This window comes from Ochotona princeps, chromosome 8 (genome assembly GCF_030435755.1).
Source record: "Ochotona princeps isolate mOchPri1 chromosome 8, mOchPri1.hap1, whole genome shotgun sequence".
Lineage (NCBI taxonomy): Eukaryota > Metazoa > Chordata > Mammalia > Lagomorpha > Ochotonidae > Ochotona > Ochotona princeps.
In genome coordinates this window covers 61519323-61539405 of record NC_080839.1, presented here as the reverse complement: position 1 = coordinate 61539405, position 20083 = coordinate 61519323, and the positions used below count along the sequence as shown (strand labels likewise).

At 43.3% G+C, this 20083-nt stretch overlaps 1 protein-coding gene across 1 annotated transcript in view; it reads right to left on the bottom strand.

Annotated features, from left to right (window-relative positions):
* The window catches only part of ALK (ALK receptor tyrosine kinase), an 878396-nt gene that overhangs the window by 344994 nt on the left and 513319 nt on the right, over positions 1-20083 (bottom strand). The window lies entirely within an intron of this gene.

Sequence of the window (20083 nt, the reverse complement as noted above, 5' to 3'; positions counted from 1 at the left end):
AAATCCAGATACCACACAATGCTTTAATTTAGGATAATGAGGAAGATGAACAACATGTGGTGCCAATCGTGTAGGTACAAGGGCTGTGATTTTTAAATTACACTAAACAGATGTGGAGGAGAAAGCTGCCACGCATATGACAATTTAGTTCAGCTTGAATAAAGACAGGCCTGACGTGGTTTGGGGCTATTTACACCATCGGGCTGCCCATTGGCAGGGAGTCAAAAAGCCCAAACAATAAGCTCACGCCTCCGGTTCAGCAGTGGTCAGTTTTTGCTTAGTGATGGCTTGCCTGCCTTGCCTGGCTCAGTCTCTCCTGTCTCAGAGAGAAAGAAGTGTCAAGGGCCAGAAAGAAGGGATGCATCAGAATGGGTGAACATATGGTGTCTCTTTTCCCAAGGTTAAGGTCTCATAAGCATTTCTAAGATGATATCATGTGGTTCTGAAAGGAGCTGCAGTGATCAGAGCTTGTGCAAAGCAACACAGTTCAAAGGACAGGTCTTTCCTGGTGAGGTTCACTTCTTCCCCATCTATCCCCAGGACCACTTAGATGCACCTACTTCCCACCAGTCTTTCCTCGTGATCTCAGCTTTCAGTGTATTGCAGTAGGAAAGGGATGAAAAAGTAAAGTGTGGCCTGGGGTGCCTGGAGGTCTAGAGTGCAAGTCAAGGTCAGATAAGTAGAAATCACCTGGAGCAAGATACAGAGCCCCAGGAAATCATGATCATTAGGGATCACCAGGGTGTTGAGGGGGACAGGGGCCACCAGCCTTTTGGATGCCTAAAATAAGGGGTCTCTTCCTCTCTTCTCATTTTCTTTCCAAATTGTTGAATGATGGCCTAAATATCTTGCCTTGTAGTCAAAGAAAATGGGTGATTTGGAGGGAGCGATGGTGTGTGAGGATGTGGTGCCTGTGCGGGATGGACTGCGGGCCACCATCACTGTGCAGTTCTGCCCCTGCCCCATCCTTGCCTGCAGACTCAAGGTGGACATGTACTCAGTCAGCACCTGTTGGGTCCTGACTATGCAACGCATAAAGGCAGTGCTGTGAAGACACGGAAGTATCTCAGTCTCTGACCTCACTCAGGTTGCCACACTTTATAAGAGAGGGGAACTGCAGAGAACTGTATCCAGAGGCTAGAACAGGATTACAAGTTCCCAAGAAGGCCAGGAAAACACTGTGCAGGCACAGCAAAGGAAAATGGCCTGCTGCTGAAGCTAATGTAGAGAGAAGCAGGACTGTTTGAGAAGACCCTGGATGCTCTATCCCAAACCCATGAAGAATGGGTATCTGGTTTCCTTCCAGGTTTATTTCTCCATGTGCAGAATGGATTTTGTTCCATACTTTCCTAACAAGGCCTGGAGAGCGAGTCTGAGGCAGCAGCTCAGAGGGCCAGTCTGATGATCAGAACCTACCATCCAGGCCTTGCGAATGGGTGACCCATGAATGTGACATATTGCTCAAACACCTTGCCCTGGAAATTCTCACCTTTGCTGTACCTGTTAGGCTTCTGCATATTAAAGGGGCTCTGTGATGTCACCTCATTTCATCTGTTTCAGAGTTGATGCTCTAAAGAAAATGTGCTTGCACACGACTTCTGATGGCCACGATTCTCCGAAGCCTGACATTGTGATTCCTTTCCAAGAAATTTTTTTTTTCACAGACAGACACAGAGGCAGACAGAAGCAGATGAGGGGAGTCAGAGAGGACAAAACAAGGATGCAGGGGAAAACAGTCATAGACTAAATCAGTGACAATGTCATGCTCATACATGGAAGAGAAAGAAAAAATCAGAACTTTTTATCCAGAGAAGCTGTTTTTCTACTATACTTTGCATCTTGCCATTATTAACAATGTAATAAAACTTAACATTTGGTATGCACGTTAATCGCAAAACCTTCCATGCCTCAAAGTCACTTGGCAATCTTTTCACCACAATCAGTCTCTGTTCAGAGAGAAAGAAACCAAGTCACACAGACATGGGTGATTTGCTGGGACCTTGCAGCCTTCCTCTCCTCTGTGTTAACTCAAGAACAACCAAAACATTTTGACTGCCTCATAGATCCCCAGTCAAAGCCCAGTGGTCTACCAAGAGCTTGGGTCAGACACATCTTGGTTCTAATTCCAACCATTCTTGACGTCAACGTCCTGATGTTTAACACCCAGATAAATATGCTCCATCTGTTCCCTTCCTTTCCTGCTCTGCCAGGAGGATCCTGCTTCTTTGCTCTCTAGGTTGGAAGACTTTCTCTCTCTCTACTGGTCTTTCTCTCCCTGGAAAATCTGCCTGATAAATAAATCTTAAAAAAAAAAAGACTAAATTTGAAGAAACAAAAACCCACTTTTTTGAACTCTGTTCTCTACCTTCTGTGGAGATGAATCCATGGATGGAAAGACAAAGTACCGGGGTTCCTCTCTTCCTTGCTGGTGGTCCTTGTCACCTCTCTTGCAGATACAAATCCCTAATGGATCAGATCAAGTCTTCTGTGGAAAATATGGATGATAACAGGGCAAAGAGCTGGCACAGGCCTCTGGGGAACTACTGCACAGCCTCTAGTTGAAATCTCATTATCTGCCTAAATTTGTTTACTAAATAAATGAGACAATCTATTTATTTATCATGTAAATTTAATTAGAAGCCTGATTTGCTTACTCTGTGTCTATCAACAGTCACCACCTTCGCTAGCTCTGCTTCCTAGTCTACTTTTGTGATGAGACAAAAATTAGCTTCTCTCATTTTTTAAAGACCTATTTATTTATTTTGAAAGAGTTATGTGGGGAGAGAGACAGATAAATCCAATAATTCACATCCCAGGTGACTGTTACAGCCAGAACTGGGCCAAACAGAAGCCAGGAGCCAGCAGCTTCATCCAGGTCTTCCAGGTGGGTATCAGGAGCTTAAATACTTATGCCATCTTCCTCTGCTTTTCCCAGGTCTTTAACAGGGAGCAGGATTGAAGTGGAGCAGTGAGGACGAGAATTAGTGCAGCCAAGACACAATACAAACTGGCAACCACTTTGGTTTACTCATTAAACCACACTGCTGGACCCAGTTTTGATCTTTCTTGGGTCTTAGCTCTGGATGCAAAATACTAAACTCAAGGGCCAACCTGGAGGATGAATAAAAGGGGTGGAAATTCAAAGAAGGAGTTCCCCAAGACTTAGCATACTAAAAACACTCCATCAAATTGAGAAGGAGTACCTAGGAACCATCACTGAAACCAATTTGGCAAAGACAAAGTCACAGTTACACTCTGTGGTACAGAGTTTCTTCCTGCATCATTTGTTCAGTGATGGTTCCCCTAATCTTAAAGATAGCATATGTCCTCTGGAAATTTTTACCAAAGTAAAATCTGAGGAAAACTCATGGCTGTTTCATCTGGACCTGAACGGGAATTTTTCAAGGAAATTAGTAAAAATAAATCTGGGAAATTTTGGATTTAATACAGTGTGATTTGGTAACGTGTGCTGTGACTTTTACAGACATGCAGAGTAGGAGACGGTCCTTCCAACCCCATGACCATGGGATGCTTCCCCTTCTCCACAGAGAAGGCCAACAGCCAAGGATCTGCACAACTCATTCTAGAATGTCTGGTTTGGAGTCGACCTGGACTTAGCTAATGATCAGAATGTGTTTCAGATTTGTGTCTTAGTCTCATGACATCAGCCTATGTTTTAAGGTCATTATGCACAATGCTGTGGAAGATGCATGGTTTAGGATCATGACTCAGAGGCTGTCGGGTACCAGCTCCTCTTTGAAGATCCATATAGAAAACTTCACCATCTCAGACCACACATCTTTCTGGTAAACATCAACTTGATTTTACTTTAGTGGCAGTTTGAATTCTGTGCCAGAGAGCTCTCTGTGATTCCCACTGCTGCTAGGAAGCCTACAGAGAAATCTGTGATTCTTCTAGCAGGAATATTATACTACATAATATGGTTTCTTGCATTAAAGACATGCTGAAGTCTACAGTGACTTTCTTTGCCATAACCTGCCCTTCATCTTTGCCATTTTAAATTTATTTCATCATGCTCAACTATTTACCCATAGTCTTCAACATTAAATTCTTTTTAGAGAAAGGAATTCTATCAATAGCTAATTAAAAATTTGAAATTATCATTTTAATTGATGAGGCAAAGATGCAAAATATAAATCCACTTTAATCCCAGCACCTAGGGAAAGTTACACATTGTCAATATTATGATAAAGAGGATCCAACATTTTTATACAAAATACAATGTCTGATTCTTTTCTTTTTTTTCTTTTCTTTTTTTTCCTTTTCTTTTTCTTTCCTTGTTTGTAAAACTGGAATCATATGCCATACATGAGAGTACTTCAAATTAAGAAGCAAATATATTTTGGAATATTCTTCAAATTCATCCTCCTTTTGGGTAATGTGCATTTTTTCTAAGAACTTTCTGAACACCTGACTGTATTTTTCCTCTTCCAGGAAGAGGGGAAGGATACTTCCCTCCTTCACACCCGGCATGTCAGCCACATCTGTCTGTACTAACCGTCTGAGGCTGCAAGCTAATACTTCAGCATAACTCAAGCACTGATTTCACAAGGAAGGAGGAAGCCAAGGTGAAGTGGGCACTGCTTTTGGGAGAATTCACTTCTCCTTCTATCAGTCAAGGTGACTATTTTTCTTCCCTGACATTAACTATTTGGAGGATCCAAAGCTTCCACACATCCCTTTGCAGTTCTACTACATGTTAGCGAGTCCTTTGGCTGGCTGGAACAAACAGCATTTTGCTTTTGCTTTTCCAGAGAACATTTAAGTGTCAACAGCTTTCCTCTTTGACTTTCTTTACTCCTGATCTTCCATATAAACAAACTAAAGCCTGGGTGAAGGTGACAAAGTGTCGTTATGTTCAGTGCTACAGAGAAACATCTCAAAAGCAAGACTGTATAGAAATACCAAAATATTGATTCAGCATGAGGGCATGCAGCCCTGGGGGAGAGGTAGGCTGGTGGAGCAGAGCTCTACAGCACGTGGGGAGGCTGACTCCCCCTGAATCCAACTCTCTTCTCCACAAAATGCCTTTTCCAGGTCAGGAATTCAGGGAGGGGCTGGCAGTGCATGAGCCACCAGGACTCAGATCCGTGAGCACGGTAACTGTGATCTGTTCACACTGAGACTTCTACAGGTAGGTGATCGTGTGTCCCGGCGCTCCCAGGACTGTCCTGCCTTATGCCTTTTGCTTTCCTTTCACTCTCGGAAAGCTCTGTGCTGGGAAAGAAATTTGTTTACTTATTCATAGAGAAAGCTGAGAGAGAAATTGGGCTTTCTGTTTCTCTCCTCTATAGATTTTTGGAGTTGAGATAAGTTGGGTCACATACTATCTAAGGGCTCACAAAAACTTCTTTTTTTCTCTCCTGTCAAAGACCAGATAGTAAACATTTTAGATTTTACTGGGTGGACAGTGTCTGCTTGCAGCTTATGAACTTGGCTGCCATAGTGAAAGTGGCCTGAAACTACATGTAAATAAATGAGAACTACCTTTATGTGTAGAGACAGAAATTGGGATATCAGATCACTCACCTGTCAAATAATTTTCTTCTTTTGATCTTTTCCCAATTATTTAAAATGTAGAAATCATTTTTAACACGTAGGCCATTTTTGGCCTGAGGCTGTAGTTGCCTCCTGTGCTATATTCTCATCTTCATGAACAGTGCTGAGGGAAAAACTCTCTGTTCCCTCTGGGAGCATCTTCAGTGCACGGACACACTTGGCGTACATGGAGAGTCATGGCCATCGGCATTTGCATTTATATAGTCTGAGCATGAGCACTTCAGAGGTGGAAGTGACCATTTCATCTCTGTGCAGAGCAGGATTTTTCAACCATTGAGCGAGCTGGGTAGATGAAATAGATCATGAGGAATTTGAGACTGATAATGAACTGCCGATGCCAACAAGTGATTTATGCCTATTTATCTTAGAATGGCTCTGATGCTGTCACTATTGCAAGGCTATTCTCCCTCACCTGCCTTTGGATTAGATTTAGGCATCTGCCGTAGGATGATTGATAGGGAAGGGTCCTGGACAAGACGAACAATCATGGTGTCTGAGACCTGCGAGACTGGGGAAGCTGGGGAAACAGTCCTCCCCTCAGCCTTTCTTAGACGGGGAAAAAAATCATTAGAACAGTTCTCCAAGGAAGAGGTCAGTAGAGTTGTGATGGACCTGAGCTTGCACAATGATGAAACTGAGGACAGAGAGACCAAGCACCTTGCTCAAGGTTGCACACAGCTTAGAAATAGCAGATCATTTAGCTCCTGAAATGTACTGGTTTTGCTACAAAACACAGCTGTCTTCAAGCTGAGACCCTGACCTATCCCCAAGCATTAGCTAACTATCTTTAGTGTGGAGTTTGGACCTTCTCCTTCATGACAGTAGGATGTCAAGCTGCATCATCCCCACTTTACAGGTGATTAACTGATTTTTCAGAATATTATTACCTGGATCAAAAGGGTTGAATCATTATTCCAGGCACTGGCATACTGTACTTCTAGGTAAGCCTGCACTGGATGGCATCAAGAGGGTATCTCTGATACATGGAAGCTCTTTGGCTGAATGCAAAGTAAACAACACATAGCCTCTAGTATGCTTATTAAATTGCCAGTCTGGAAGGCCTCCGGGGCTCATTGCGTCCAACTGTCCAACTTGCTGTGTGCCAGAGAATAAGAGGAAACTGAGTGCATTAAGGCAAAGTCACCCTGGAACACTGTCCATTCACAGTCAAAGCAGTTTGAATGGCTTGTCATCAAAGAACTTCTTCAGCAGCCAATGCCTTCAGGATCTACAGGACAATGGTAACTGATGCGCATAATTATGACCGGAAGGCACACTAAGAGGAACAAATGTGTTCCTTCTAAATGTTCTTAATCAGCTGGCCGGTTAGCTCAGTTGGTTAGAGCGTGGTGCTGATAAATGTTCTTAATCCTGAAGCCATTTGGTTATTCTGAACATAATGCCATTGCAGTTTATTATGTTTTAATTCCTTGACAACTAATCCCTAATTTGTTTTTGGACTAATTAGTCAGCTCTGGTATACCCAAATTACGCATGGTTCTGGAGCTTGTTTTCAAATGATTATTTTTAAGGTTAAACGTGTGTGTGTGTGTGTGTGTGTGTGTGTGTGTGTGTTTTAAATACCCAAACTCATTTCATGTTCAGTTGACAAAGATATCTTGTTTGGCAAAATCTCTCAGGTCCTACTGTGTAGTTCCTTAAAAAAATCAAGTTTCATCAGGAACGCTGCTAATTCATTTTAACAAAAGCTCCCCATTCTGGATGTCTGATTACCCTCAATAATTGATTCTTCACCATCCTCTAGTGGTATTTGATGGCCCTGGTCTGTCCTCAGCAAGAATCCTGATAGGTCACTTGAACTTCAAGTACCCCACCCACCCTGTTTCTGAGCTACCAAGCCCAATTTGTTTAACCTACCTTGGGCATTGGGTTGGAGCTCTCTCACCCTTTTGCAGGGACTTCTTGTCCTCACCTAGATGGCCCCAAATAGTCTGTCTTATTATACAACAACAGATAATTGTGTTCCCTAGCGTAACCCCCATATGCAAACACAATACCAATGTCATCTGAAGGAAATTCATTTATCAGGTCCTTCAGATTTCCTCATGCTGACAAGCCAAATTCTTTTCTATTTCTTCTCTGTCACTAGAAAGAAGTTCAAAGAGTTAAAACTCCTTTTCAAAGTGGGACCTCAAAGACTATTTGGCTTATCCAAGAATCCAGGCAGCTACAGCCAGCATGGTAAACAAACCCAACCACAGAAAGCAAGACAAAGAAACAGGAAGGAGGGCTGGAGGCAGGCAAAGGGGAATGGCTGCCTCCTCAACTACACTTCAGTGCTGTGAAACATTCCCATTGATGGCCAGGGGAAGGGAAGAATATAAAACACCAGAGGAAAGTTGGCTGAAGGCTGAACTCTGACGGAACTTAAAGAGACAGAAACAGACACAGAGCTCCAACGCCATACCTGGGGAGACTGTTGGGGGTTTTCTTACTAAAGGTCAAAGAAAATAGACAGGAGAGTACGACTGACAAAGAAGAAAGAAATGAAAGGACAGGATGGAAGGTGCCTGGTAAGTACAGGAATTTTAAAAAAAAGAATGAATATGTCCAAAGTCAACCCATTTATAGAAACTCAGTGATGTGTATTCCATCATCTTCCCTGAGTGGCGGCTGGTGCTCTCTGCTCTGGGCTGTTGCAAGCAATTTTCAGTACCTGGGTTCACTATTTCTCCAGTCTTTCTCCTGTGCCTTTGTGATCTGTTTGCCTTGTGATCACTTTCTGCCAATCTTCATTAGATTGCTGTCTATCTCTAGTCCAAAGTCAAAGCTACCAACATTGTAGACCGGGAAAACTGTCACTGGAAGATCACCAAACTCACCAAAGTCACCAAACGCGGATGATCATTCTTCACAGAGGGACCCGAGAGCGCGGAGTGAGAGCGCGGAGGGGCCAGCACTCCTACCCCAGGGTTGCCAACACTCGCCAGCTCCTGGAGACACTGGAGTCCCAGTGCATCTTTGTGCCCCTTAGTTGCTGCCTGACCCTCCGCATTCTCACGTTTGCTCCTGCTCTAGCACTAGTCCCAGCCTCAAGCACACCAGCTTGCCTCTGCTTGCTCTGTGCATGTGCTTAGGAAGCTCTGTATAACTGGGGATTCACCACTTGGATTCTCTCTCACTTCAGGCCTGAGTCAGTCCCATAAGCACCTCTGCTGCTTACCCTGTCCTGGCTTAACCAAACTGCTCAGGATGGAAAAATATTCCTCTTGACTAAATCCTCTAAGCTGTTTTTCTGAAATGAAACTAATGGGAAGAGAGAATAAAAGAGGATTTACTTACTCCTTACCCTTGGGGAGAGAGAGAGAGGAGTGTAAGTGTTGGGTGGTTGGACAGTCAACCACAGAAGAAGGATAGTTAGCTCTCATTTCTAATGCAGAAAAGTGCTCCTCAGAAAGATATATACTAATCCCAAACCCTGGCACCTATGAAGATGACCTGATTTGAAAACAGTATCTGTGCAGAATCAATTTAGATAGACCCTGTGCTCAAAGTCTGATATCTTTCTGAGAGACACAGGGAGTTCTGAGACACAGAGATGCATAGAAGAAAGGCAGGGGAAGCAGGAGCGAGGAATGAAAGCAGGACTGACAAGGAAGAAAGAAATGAAAGGACGAGATGAGGGTGATGTTGCCCATGTCAGAGAACCACAGAGACCACCAGAAGCTAGAGAAAGCAAAAATGATTTCTCCCCCCAAGATCTTGGGAGGGAATCTGGGACTTTGTACCATTCGTCCTGTGAGAGATTACATTTCTGTGGCTTTAGGCCACCAGTTTGTTATCATCTGTTGTGGCAGCCCTGGGATGCTAGTACATGCCCCTAGGCTAGTGCTATCAATAACAGAACATTGTTGGTGACATATATAGGATAGAAGGTGGTAGATGAATCCTCACAAGTAAGGACAAATTAGCTACATAGGTCACCACATCACAGTGCCCGTCAGCATGCGGAGGAGGAGCTCTGGAGAAAGGCAAAGGTACCTTTGGTATGTGAAGTGGTACTGGGTGTATAATAAGTACAGAACAGCAGTGCTACAGGAGGTCAGAGGAAGTCCAGAAGGAAAATAGTTGGAGATGATTTCGTTTATCTACAAAGGGTAAGCCACTGAAGTACAGACAGGGAGTTTAGGGTTTCTTGCTCTAGGACATAGTTTTCTCGAGAGTGGGGGATTTATATTAGTGCATTTTGTGTTTTATGGAAATGCCTGCACCTGGGTAACTTTCTAAAGAAACGAGGCTTAACTAGGACATTGCTCTGGAGGTATGAGATGCTCTGTAGTTGGCGATGGCCTTCTTAAGGCAGAGTCCCAAAGTGATGTAGGACATCACATGGCAAGAGACAGGGAGCACATGTGTGTGTATGTGTGCACATTTGTGAGTGTGTATGTGTGTGTGTGTTCATGCTCTGGTCTCTCCTTACATAGCCACCATGTTTCAATCATGGGGTTTCAACTTTGATGGCCTCATCTAATCCTCAATACCTCCCCAAGATACCCCTCTAAGCATCAAAATATGTATGTAGTCTCCACCCTCTTAATGCCTCATGCAGAAATCACTCAAACTATATCCAAACCATAGCATCTGTCTCCAGCCCCAAGGACAACATCCTTCTCACAAGCACACGGTGATCATCCCAACCCCAATGGTCCCAAAGTGTTAACTTAAACCAGTCTCCATTTAGAAGCCCAAGGTTTAAAGTCTCATCTGAGATTCAAGACAGACTCCCTCTACCAGTGACCCTAGAAAGCAAAGCCAAGTTATCTACACAATGCTGACACAGAACCATAGTAAACATTCCCATTACAAAATAGAGGAGTAGGCAGGTAGAAAGGAGGTAACTATGACCCAATCCAAGTCCAAAAACCAGCAGAGCAAACAACAAGTCTAACAGCTCCCTGTCTGGCGTCCTGTGCACACTGCAGTGAGGGGGTTGTGGAGTTGGTCCTCAAGGCCTTAGGCAGTCTCATCCCTGTGGCTGTACTGGTCCACAAGGCCACTCTCTCAAGTGGCACATTGACGATTGCAGCTTTCCCAGGTGGGTGGCTAATGTTGCTGGTAACTCTATTTTTTGCAGTTCCCACACCAGCATGACTCCAGCCACTCCGTCACACCTTGTCCCTTTGGGAGATTTCAAAACATTTCTGCCTGAACTCCCAGGGTTGGCCTCCTTTGACATCTTGGTGGAAACTGCTCTGACTCCGTGGCTGCTGCATTATGTTTGCCTGTAAGACAAGCAGCTCTGGGAGGCAGGAGTGTGCTTCCAGCATGAGCCCACCTGAAAGGCTACAGCCATGGAGTCCCTTCATCGGAAGACAAGGAGTATAGACCCAGTGGAGTCCCAAGGTGCCCACGGGCAGCAAGCCTGCAGAGGGCTCTTCCCTAAATTATTCTGCTCTAGAAGGTCTCTCAGCCACTTATGGCAAGCTGACCTGTAAGATTTCAGAGATGCCCTCAAGGCTTTTCTCCAATTGTCCTATTGCAAAAGCAACTGTTTCCCAATTTGCTCCTATAAGTCTCTTGAGAAAGTAGTACCTTAGCTGCACTCTTACATGCTTTTTCTGCATTTTTTTTTTCTGGCCTGACTATGAATTTTTCTAGTGTTTCTGCTCTGTTTCCCTTTGCTCTTGAGTTGTACTGAAAGCAGTTGAAAGCACCCATACAGCCACTTTTATCTTTTGCTTAGAAATTCCTCCATGGGCCCAGACAATGGCCTAGTGGCTGAAACTTACCTTGCATGTGCCAGGATCCCATATGGGTACTGGTTTGTGGGCCAGTTGCTTCACTTCCCATCCAGCTCCCTGCTTGTGGGTTGGGAAAGTAGTCAAGGGTGGTCCAAAGCCTTGGGGCCCTGCACCTGCATGGGAGAACTGGAAGAATCTTGCTTCGGATTGGCTCAGCTATGACCATTGTGAACACTTGGGGAGTGAACTAGTGGACAGAAGATCTTCCTCTCAGTCTCCTTCTCTCTGTAAATCTGACTTTCCAATAAGAAAAATATTTAAAAAAATTAAAAAGAGATTTCTTCAACCAGTGTTTTACCTGTCATAATGCTAGCCTTCCAGGAAGCTCCTAGGGCAGGGACATAAATTAGCCTAGTTCTTTACTGCTCCCTAAAGAGGAGAACCTTATCTGATTTTCATTTCCATTAGTATTCTGGACCACTCACTCGTTTCTGGCTCTTTCCTCTCTTGTACACTACTGAGCCCTTGCCAGAATCAACTAGAATTCACTGCAGTGCAGGGTTTTCTCTCATCTGTTCTTCCTTAGTCTTCAAATTTCTGTCTGTTCCCAAGTTCCCAAGCCACATCCACATTCAGGTATTTGCTATTCACAATAGACACTCTTAAGCCCCATTTTCTGTATTTAGTCCATTTTCTGTTACCAATACACAATACTATGCATAGGGTAAGTTTTAATAAAACAGGCTTATTTAGTCCCACAGTTTTGGAGATCCAAGCTGGCACAGGGCATCACGTAACTAGTAGCAAGCATGCGCTAGTGGGTATTTCTGTTTGTATGTGGACACATGCAATTTCTTCTCTCTTCCCCCTACCACCTTTCCTCTCTCTTCTCCCCTCCACCTCTCTTCTTCCATAGCTACCAGTAATTAATCATGGGGCTCCACTCTAACAACTTCACATAATCCAATCACTGCCCCCAAGATCTACCTGTAAACATCACAGTTGGGTTACATGTCCATCCTCTTAATATCCCCCAAAAGAGGGACTGAATCTCCACACATGAATCCTGAGAGATACTCAAGAATATCCAAATGATAGCAGGAGTGTTGTCACTTCCTCCTCAAGACCACTGCTTACCTCAGAGGCCTCTCTTTCTCTCCACCCATTACCCTCCATGCCAATGCTAGCTTCTTAAAAAGCACACAGGGGTCTAACAGAGGTTCTCAACTTTGACGGAGCAGAAAATCACATTTGCCTAAGAAGGAACTCTAGGGCTGTGCGTTTTGGAAGGAAATGAGGCTGTGAGCCAAGACACTCCTTAGTTCAAAGAAAATCAAAAATACAATGAAAGAAAGCTGTTGCTCTGCATATAGAGAGATGAGATGAACTTGGTGGCTAAATTTGGAAGCCATAAAGTTCAGAAAGTGTAGCAAAATCCTCTTCATTTTATTTCTTCTGATACACTGTGTGACCATGGCAAATCACCATGTTCTCAGGACAAGCCTTTCTATAGGCAATGCAGTGAGTGGTGTGCCGGAGTTAATGGTCCCAGCTTTCAGCACTCACTGCGAGAGGTTCAGGGATTTTGAAAGAAGGTTGCTCAATAATCATTATTAAAATTAAAATACACAAACACAATTAAGTCAGTGGTTCTCATGGGAGGTGGGCTGGCACTCCAGGCGACATTTGGCAATGACTAGAGAGGTTATTTGGTAGTCATAAATGGGGATTCTATTGGTATCTAGTGGCTAGCAATAGGTGCACAATTGCAGAATAGACCCCCACAACAAAGAATTAACCAGCCCCAATTGTTAGCAGTACCAAGGCCAGGAAATTCTGAATTTAAAATGAAATTTAAAATAGAAGTAATAAGTAACTGAAAACTGATCATTTCCTAATTATGTACTAGTGTATATATGGTTATAGATTCATATGCATATGGACCCAAACGGGGGAAATACCAAGCAGTGGAGTGAACTGTGCATCTCCTTCCCGGTTCAAACGCTGTGAAACCACGTCCACAGCTTCAGGTTGGCCCTGGTAAGAATACTGACACCACGGAAGGAGACGAGCACTGCAAACAAGGTCTCTGCACTTTCTTGGAGAGCAGCTGGTGCATAGTTAATTGATCTCCCTGGAGCCAGGGATTTGAGTGTCTGTAGAGGGGTGGGGTTTTCATTTTTACGTCTTTTGAAAGAACTCAGTGAAGCAAAGACCTCTTTTTCTGAAACAAATCAAAACAACAACAGATGAGGGGGTCAAAGGAGGATTGTTAGGTCTCTGATAAAAATGCAAAAGGAAGGAATAGAGGGAATAGGACATTTACATGAAACGGTTTTAAATCGAAAGGAAGTCATGTGTCTAGATCTATCCGTTTATGCTATTAAAATATCTGGATGCAAAGTGAAAAATCAATCCTTCACCCAGATGTCTTTTCTTTTCAACGCCAAACAGATGAGTATTTAAATATTTAGATTTTGTGAAGCATGCTATCTGAGTATTGCAAAATATTAAGATGATTTCCCATTTTCCCCCCTTCATGTTCAGGTATTTGAAAACAATTTTACTTTCACTAAAGCATGCTTGGTTTCACAGTGATCCAAGTTGGAAGCCTGGGCAATCTGTGGTGGCTGTCTTAGTGGGGTTTGCTTTCTTGTCTTACACAGAATTGTAAACATGCTCTGCTATGTGGTTACAGTGCTTAAAGAATCCCTCTCTCAATCGGAAAACAAGAGGCAGGGGAGGGGACCAAGAGGAAGACAGAGAAAACAAAACATTCTCAAGTACAGGAAGAATTTCATGAATTTTAAAATGAGTAAGTGAATCAAACAAGTCCAATGAGACAAAGTGATGTTGTGGGATGCAGGCACAGCAAACAAGCTTTCTGAAGCTGGGAGCATTCTAGGACCCAAAAGAGAAGGAACAGAGCCCAGGAACTGAAGGGAGTGAACTGTGGGTGGTGATCAGGCATCTCGTGCTCCTGGAGCTATAAGCTCCCTTGACAATGAGAAAATGAGGTTAGACCTTTTTTTGAGGAAATGTGAGTAAAACAGAGTGTTCACTCAGATCCTAGGAGCTCAGACAATCGAGCTCTGGCTCTTGTCCCAGAAGTAGAGGTGAAGTGTAGATAGTTAACCAGTTATCACTGGATCTGTCAGTTGTCAGTCTACTGTCAATGACTAAATCAGCCTCAGCTTGAGGGGCTTCCTTAAGAACTAGCATCCTAGAAGAAAGACTGGAAAAAGCATTTGACAATAGTGTGATTGTTTTGCTACTGATTGGGGGGGGGGCATGGGTAGGTTCTATTTTATATTCTTGTATATATGTATGTATGTCTACATTAAGAGAGAGAGAGAGAGATTGATTTCCCAATGCACTGGTCCACTTCCAAACATTCATGATAGCCAGAACCTCTGAAGCAAAGACCTTTAGACTCAATCCAAGCTTCACACATCCCAAGTACTTCAAGCATCATCTCCTGATGCTTCTCACTACCCTAGGGTGTTTATTAGCAGAGCTCAACTTGGAGCTAGGCACTCTGATATGGAGTACATATGGGATACAAAGCAGCATCTCAGGTGCTAGGCCAAAGGCTCACCCTTATAGCTCCATGTTTGAACTGTTCAGATTTACAACATTGGGGAAAACAGTAGTTTCTTTTTTTTTTTTTTTGAAAAAAAAATATAGTTTATTGTGATGCACAAATTTTAAAGCCATGCAAAATTGCCCATTAATATTTACCTTCAATGATTTTTTAATTAAAAAAATACTATGCGTGGATTTTAAATGTTTTCAACCAAAATAAACTTACATTTTAATGCCATTTTCCAAAAATATTTTTGAAATGTATAGGTAATAGGGCAGAGTTTGTTTTACATCAACATTTGCTGATTTTTTATTACATGGTAAACTATTTACATGCAACTAATATAGTTTTTGAAAAAAAGAGAAATAGACCCATTGTTACAAAAATTAAGCACCTTTCAAAAGTTTTAAGAAAATTATCTGATAGAGTAGTACTAAGTGATAAGGCCAGCATTTAAATGTGAGTTTGAATTTAATTTCTGTAGAACTCACCATTTTATTCTACTTTTTTTTATTAATTATTTTGCATTATCTGACAGTTTCATAGGCTCTGGGAATCCCCCCACTCCTCCCCACGCCCCTCCCCCCTGGTGGATTCCTCCACCTTGATGCAGTATTACAGTTCAAATTCAATCAAGATTCTTTCCTTGCAAACATATACCAAGCATAGAGTCCAGCTACTTATTGTCCAGATGGGTTGAACAGTTTCTTGGGGAGACCATTTCTGGTCCAAAGTTAGAGCTGGTAGAATATCATCCCAGTCAATTAAGAGTCCCAATATAACATCAACAGCAATTTGCAAGATTATGGAATTGACATGGTTTTGAGTAACCAGTATGTTAAAAAAAAAAAAGCAAGTTCTTAACCACAACCTATGATTAGCTCATTGACATTTCAATTTTTGTTTATATACAGGACCAGCTGCTATATACCTTAAAATGGCTATAAGGTACCATTCAGCTGTCTCGTGTCTATTTCATTTTAGTATTTAGCCATTTGCTGTGTTGAAGTATAATTTTGCTGATCTTGGCAGATTTTAGGATAATCTAGACTGGCTTGTAACTCTAACAAGACATTTGTCGACAATTAAGGTGCAGAACATTTTTGGGGGGGCGGGGTTGTGCAGGAAAATCCTCAACACCATGGTGAGGAGTGACTAATCTTTGTGTCCCACCCAGCGAGGCATGAGCCAATCCACGCCAGCTCTTTCCTGTCAGATTCCAAGCTCTACTTTTTGTTGTTTGTCTATTTATTTTAGGTTTTTTTAGTTTGTATGATTGTTTGTTTGCTATGAGGGGTTTTCGGAGCGATCCCGATGGTCATTGTGAGGGAGAGTGGGGGTCCAGAGGTGGAGCCAGGCTCGGACCAGAGAAAGCTCTCCTCCCTGGTCCCAAAGGATGTCTATTGTTCTTCTGAAAACAGTAGTTTCTAAAAGCATAAGATAAATAGAAGTGTCTGTTTGTCTTTGTATGCATGCGTGCGTATGTATCTGCTTAGCTAGCTAGCTTATCCTATCCTATCCTATCTATCCTATCCTATCCTATCATATCCTATCCTATCCTATCCTATCCTATCCATTCACTCATCCACCCACTACTTACCCACATATGGCCTCTATCTCCTTAGACTGTAGCACAATTTAAAATATTTGGCTCTAAACACAGCACTGAACTGCCGCTGGCCAGCCTTTTAATTATGCTTTATTACAGGGAACCCTGCCTATGAATATTTTAGATATTTAGCAAAAACTTAGATTGGCTTTCATTTTTCTGACTCCAATATCTCAAAGGCAGAGCAATTTCGAATAGCGATTATCACATTTCTTGCTCCAGCTCCTCAATTTGAACTCAGATTTCACATTCTTTTTTATACCTAGAAGGAAACCATTTACGGCTATCCACTTTAAGATTTTCCGAATGATCATGTTTTACTTCTGCTTCTCTTCTAGTTTGATTTTAATAGACCACCTTAAACTATCCAGGGCTCTAATATAACAATGTCTATATCTTTGTTGTCATCTAGTAAAGATGATTGTGTTTATTTAGTATTTTCCAGACACTATTCTATTCTCTGTGAATACAATAGCGAAAAAAAGTGTTTCTCTTTCCTTTAGCACTAGATCAGAAACATACATTTCTAACAAAATTCACAGAATTTGTTTACAGGTTTCCATAAGAGCTGTCACACCAAATCCTTTAATAATATACTTGATCTCATTGTTGCAGAAAACAAGGCCAAGTGCGTTAGTCAATCAGATAGTTGATGGGAGTTGGTGATGAAATTTCTATATTTCTAGCCCAATGCTGCTTCTATGATTCTCAAGATATTATTTTTAAATAATAGACCTCATTTTAGCAGTTTATCTGTTTACAATTAGTAATCATTTCCTTTAGATAGACTCAATGATTACTTTCAATCATAATCGTTTAGATCTCTTCATAATACTTGAGATAATATAATTTTAAGTCTGAATCCCAGCTACATATAAATAAGTTACTTATTACAATGTTGACAACAGAGACACCACAAATGTTGCTTCTCTCTCCTACTTGCATTTATACACCACAATGACTTTCTTCTTGCTGTGGATCTCCTCAGTTTGGGCCTGAGTCTATCATATCATTTTGCAATACTTCACTCTCCTCTCCAAGCAGCCATATAGGATCTGCTTTGTGCCCCGTGCACCTATCTCAATATTCCATTCATGGCTTCGGTCGCTGAAAATGGCACTTTCTTTTTTTTTAAAACTGAGGCCTAGTGGCTGACTTGTCAGACATGTGGCTGAGCCCAGCTTCATTTTTTTTTTAAAGATTTATTCATTTTATTACAAAGTCAGATATACAGAGAGGAGAGACAGAGAGGAAGATCTTCCGTCCGATGATTCACTCCCCAAGTGACTGCAAAGGCCGGTGTGCGCTGATCCGATGCCGGGAACCAGGAACCTCTTCCAGGTCTCCCACACGGGTGCAGGGTCCCAATGCATTGGGCCGTCCTCGACTGCTTTCCCAGGCCACAAGCAGGGAGCTGGATGGGAAGTGGAGCTGCCGGGATTAGAACTGGCGTCCATATGGGATCCCGGGGCGTTCAAGGCGAGGACTTTAGGAAAATGGCACTTTCTATAGCTTATATCCCAATATCTTGCATTCCTCATATCCTATATGTTTAGTACCCTATGGAACTCTTAAATAATTTACTGTCACCTTTGTTCAACATGTCTAAAATAATTTGCCGTATCTTTCACCAAACTATCTCTTGTTAATTGGAACTGTTCCAGGCAGAGGAAGAAGTGTAACTGAAGGCTGAGTGGCAAGAGGGAAGTGAGGACATTGAAAGAACTGGTAGACTTCAGACTGCAAGGGTAGAAGGGAGGGAATGGAAAGGATGAATATAAAACCCAGTTGGGGGGGGGCCCGGCGCAATAGCGTAGTGGTTAAAGTCCTTGCCTTGCACGTGCCGGGATCCCATATGGTCGCAGGTTCTAATCCCGGCGGCCCTGCTTCCCACCCAGCTCCCTTCTTGTGGCCTGAGACTGCAGTTGGGGACAGTCCAAAGCCTTGGGATCCAGCACCCGCAAAGGAGACCCAGAAGAGCTCCTGGCTCCTGGCTTCGGATTGGCTCAGCTCCAGCTGTTGTGGCTGCTTGGGGAGTGAACTATCGGATGGAAGATCTTCCTCTCTGTCTCTGCTCCTCTCTGTATATCCACCTTTCCAATAATAAATAAATAAATCTTTAAAAAAAACCGAATGGGAATCACCACAAGAAAGGAGTGCTTGAGATGACAGTTTGGGAAAAAAAAAAAAAAAACAGACTTTAAAGGAACATTGGGATGCAGAAAAGAATTCTAGCCACTTGAGAATTCCCCAGGCAGGCAGCAGAAGGTCCTGACTCCTAGGAAGAAGCACAGAGAGCTTGTGGGTAACCCCCCAGGAATGCTGTGGTTGGATATGCCAGCTGCCAGATTCTGAATGAGATCTAACCTCCTCAAATGGTCCCTGAGGTCCATCCCTTTCCTTGGAGTGGGATACAGATGGGCGTTGCCTGGTTCTGAACTGCTCTCCTGAGGGAGCTTTTCAGGCGAGGCCCCTGGGTTTATCCTCTGTGAATCCACGGACCAGTCAGTGCCCATTTCTCAGAAGGAAAGGGGCAGGCTTACAAATGCAATCCCTGACAGGCAGTGACACAGGTAGTGGACAGAAAGGCTGCTTTAAGTAGCTGCTGTCACGGGTGGTGGGGAAGATGAGATTTACTACTCATTCTCAGATCCTCCATGACTGCTGTGCTTCAAAGGATGATAAATCAACTGAGAATAGGAACTGACACCACTAATTCAGGGCCGAGTCGTTCCATTTGCTGTGGATTCGTTAGAAAGTCTTCAGTAAAGTTAGGAGTCTCTCCCTTAAAATCACATAACCAACCCAGGGACAATAATAAATCTATTAATTCTTTATGTGGGAGTGATTCTTAGGAATCTCACATGATGGGGGTGGGGAATCTGACTGGCCAGAGGCCTCAACTGGGCCTAATGATTCAGGAGTAATTCTGTCCGTGAGAGGAAGAATATGGCTTCCAGATTAATGTGGGACCTTAGCTGTGTTTTTAATAACATTTTGATATGTAATGCTGCTTGGCTGGCATCTTGTTTAATTAAAACCTTGTGAGGCCTCTCTTGTCATCACAGCAGAAGATATAGAAGAGCTCAGGGGTGGATGAAGCAGAGGGGAAGGGCTGCAGAAGGGTGGAGTGGAGAGCTGAGCTCAGGGATGGCGGGACCAGAGGAGAAGAGACACAGAGGGGTGGAGTGGAGAGCTGAGCTCAGGGATGGTGGGACCAGAGGGGAAGAGACACAGAGGGGTGGAGGGGAGAGCTGAGCTCAGGGATGGCGGGACCAGAGGGGAAGGGCTGCAGAAGGGTGGAGTGGAGAGCTGAGCTCAGGGATGGCGGGACCAGAGGGGAAGAGACACAGAGGGTTGGAGGGGAGAGCTGAGCTCAGGGATGGTGGGACCAGAGGGGAAGAGACACAGAGGGTTGGAGGGGAGAGCTGAGCTTGGTTTGGCTAGGAAGAGTGTGGGCCAATGCCAGCGTTTGGCAGGAGAGGCTGGGCTCTGCTTGGATCTTGCTGCTTACTCTAGCCAGTCACTATGGAGAAGAGGACGCAGAGGTTCAGGGAGTATTGTTCAGAAGGAATACGAGCTTCTTGTTGCTTCACGTGGACTAGC